At 37.9% G+C, this 3,567-nt stretch overlaps 1 long non-coding RNA gene across 1 annotated transcript; it reads left to right on the top strand.

Moving 5' to 3' along the window:
* Positions 1-1,005: 1,005 nt before the first annotated feature.
* LOC309481536 lies at positions 1,006-1,927 on the top strand. Its single transcript, XR_014200045.1, has 3 exons — positions 1,006-1,078; positions 1,177-1,256; positions 1,793-1,927. It is a non-coding gene; the product is annotated as an uncharacterized lncRNA (long non-coding RNA).
* The last annotated feature ends 1,640 nt before the right edge of the window (positions 1,928-3,567 follow it).

Genomic DNA, 3,567 nt, shown 5'->3' with positions numbered 1-3,567 from the left:
TTCAGTCTTTTGGTTGGCCACTGATTTGTTCTATGGGTCGTTTCATTTGGTGCCATTTGGGTTTCGAAAATGTGGAACAATTAAACCTTATGTTTCTTTCCGTTTCGTCTCGTTGGCTTAAATTGTACTTTTTAAATAACAGACTGATACAAAATGCCTGCTCTGTTATGGAAAAATAGGCCTATATATTAGCCTAATAGACTTCTAATATTAATTCCAAACAAGAGACCCCAATTTGTTTGCCAATATTGCATAGCTACTATAGGTACTACATTTGTTTTGAAACTTTGTGACCGTAAAGTACATTCTACATTGTATGAATGTGTGTAGTATGAATGATGATGTCTTCACGCCATGACGTACTTACCGTAGGCTTGAGAGTCCTCTGTCCATTATTCCCAGTCCTCAGACTGGGAATAATGCGTTTTTATTGCAACACTATCAACACCCAAATGAACCTGCAGTGGTCAGGTGGTACAGCGGTCACCTGGTACAAGTAGCTCTCCGAAAATTCCCATCTTACAAGCTGTAATCACGAGCTCTATGAGAACATGAATGCTTTTTACAAATTGAAATCTCGTAATTATGGTAATTACAACATGCTGTGAATGCACTTTGCAACTCGGATGTACTACATCTGCCATGTTGCCATTGTCATGTGTGACTTCACTGCCATTCACAAATCCTCCCCGCTGACCTCATTGGATAGTAAAGTGTCCATCGAATGCACTCTTCAGAATCTCGCCAAAAGTAGTAGGTCATCCGGGTTTCTTTTATGAGAACAATGAACATACTACTTTATGAGAACTTCGGACATATTACTCAGAGTCAGCTCACATATGTCACAATTAAAGAAGGCAGACACGAGGATGGAATCAACAAGACTTTTTATGAAGTTACTTCAGAGGATAACAACTCAGTAATGTAAGGCAACGTAAAGTATCCACACGTGACTCTACTTGATAATCAGTCTTTGTGGCTATCTTGCAGGTGTCCAGGACAGATGAGGATCCCAAAGATCCGAGCCAGGCAGATTAAGAGGAAGAGGAAGAGGATGACAGATGAGCCAGGTTTGCAGGTATCAGGTGAGTCACTGTATGTATGAGCGACGAGACCAGACAACGGTGCGTGTGTGAGAGAGTGGTTTAAATAACTGTTCCTGATTGGTGATCGCAGGTGCAGATGGTTAGAATTCCGGTGAAAGGGAAAGAGTGGAAGGAGCTGAGGATTCTGGAGCTGGGGGATTGGATGGAGTTGTGAGTACAATACACTTAATTCTTTTTTACTTATTCATTTATAGCAAAAATATTTTTGTAATTGTTCACATCATTAAAATTGAATTTTCAATTGAAAATAAAAAATAGAAATAATAATCTCCTTCACTGATTAATAAAAAATAAAAAAATGTATGTAGTTGTTCGCATCATTAAAAAAATAATAGGACTAAACACCAAATTCATTTCAATTGCAAGCATGGCGTTAGCAACACAAAGGTAATTGGTTCGATTCCCAGGGAATGCATGAATTGATAAAATTTGTAACTGATGTAAATATATTTTGTTTTGGATAAAAATGTCTGCCAAATGCATTAATGTAATATTGATTATTGCTTCAAATTTATAATAACTGTCATATTTGTATCATATTAACATCATTGTCTTTTAAGACATTTTAGGAAATGGAAGTAAAATCTATGTAGCATAATAGAATGAGGAAAGACTACAAAATTAAGTTTTAGGCACAGACATATGTAATTGTATATGCAAATAGTAAAATCTGTTTCTATTTACAGATGCTGTTTGCAATGCGATGTCATGTACTGGACTTGAAAGACACCGTCGGCTTGCCGGAAAACAAGGTGGAAAAGACGCCAAGGCATTGAACTATTTTCTGCTGCGATACAATATAATTCAGCACTAACAAACAGATCTCTGTGAGTGAAATTGAGCTCTTTCACCTTGAGCATGTCTCTTTCCCATTTATTGAAAGTAATTAAACTTTGGAAAATATTGCAGTGCTGAGGAAATTGATTTTGCAAGTGGCAAAATTTGACCTAATATACGAGGTATAGAGCAGAACTGGGTTGAATTAAATCATTTCTGGCTCTGATGAGAGATTGATTTTGTAGTACATTTGCAGTAGTTTGATCATCCCTGTTGTAAAAATGATGATGGAGTGCAAATACACACAATGTGGAACCACAGATCACATCTCCCGTCGACTCTGCTTGCCGATAAAAATCGCTCTTCCAAATTTTTTTTATGAGAATCTTATAGAGACATAATGCACGGATGATTGCTCTCACTGCGTCTTTGATTCATGCCACTTATGAGCTTTAAATCAGGGGAAAAAATATTCTCATGACAAATACTTTTTATGTTACATTTACTTAACTCTGCATGAATCATTTTTCCTAATTATAGTGTCTTTGTTTCCATGTCGTTAAAATTAGGTACATTTACTTGAGAAGCAGTTTTTTATTCTTGTTAAGCATAGCCTACACCTCACCAATTTTTTGTAGATTTATGCTTAAACTTACAAAATAGGATTGAATCTATTGGATTGAGATCTGGCGACTGTGGAGCCCATTTAAGTATAGTGAACTCATGGTCATGTTCAAGAAAACATTTTGAGGTGATTTGAGCTTTAAGACATGGCGTGTTATCCTGCTAGAAGTAACCATCAGAACTGTGGTCATAAAGGGATGGACATGGTCAGCAACAATACTCAGGTAGGCTGTGGCGTTTAAACAATGCACAATTGGTACCCAAGGGGCCCAAAGTGTGCTTAGAAAATATCCCTCACACCATTACACCACCAGCAGCCTGAACTGTTGATACAAGGCAAGATGGATCCATGCTTTCATGTTGTTTACACCAAATTCTGACCCTCCCATCTGAATGTCGCAGCAGAAATCGAGACACGTCAGACCAGGCAAAGTTTATTTTAGTCTTCTATTGTCCAATTTTGTTGAGCCTGTGTGAATTATAGCCTCAGTTTCCTATTCTCATCTGACAGGAGTGTCACCGGTGTGTCTTCTGCTGCCGTAGCTCTTCTGCTTCAAGATTTGACGTGTTGTGCGTTCAGAGATGCTCTTCTGCAGATCTTGGTTGTAACGAGTGGTTATTTGAGTTACTGTTGCCTTTTCTATCAGTTCGAACCAGTCTGGCCATTCTCCTCTGACCTCTGGCATCAACAAGGCATTTTCACCCACAAAGCCACTCACTGGATATTTTACAATTTTCTGACCATTTTCTATATGGTTGTGCTTGAAAATTGCAGTAGATCAGCAGTTTCTGAAATACTCAGACCAGCTCGTCCGTCAACAACCACCATGACACGTTCAAAGTCACTTAAATCACCTTTCTTCACCATTCTGATGTTCAGTTTGAACTTCAGCAGATCATCTTGACCATGTCTACTTGACTATATGCATTGATTTGCTGCCATGTGATTGGCTGATTAGATTAACATGCAGCTGAACAGGTGAACCTAATAAAGTGGTCACTGAGTGTATATTCTATATTAAGATATACTGTATTAAAGGAGCTGTATGTAAGAAATGTA

The sequence above is a fragment of the Leuciscus leuciscus genome (assembly GCF_965113295.1).
Source record: "Leuciscus leuciscus genome assembly, chromosome: 19".
Classification (NCBI taxonomy): domain Eukaryota; kingdom Metazoa; phylum Chordata; class Actinopteri; order Cypriniformes; family Leuciscidae; genus Leuciscus; species Leuciscus leuciscus.
Note: the sequence above shows the minus strand (reverse complement) of the source record. Positions and strands in the feature narration are given on the sequence as shown.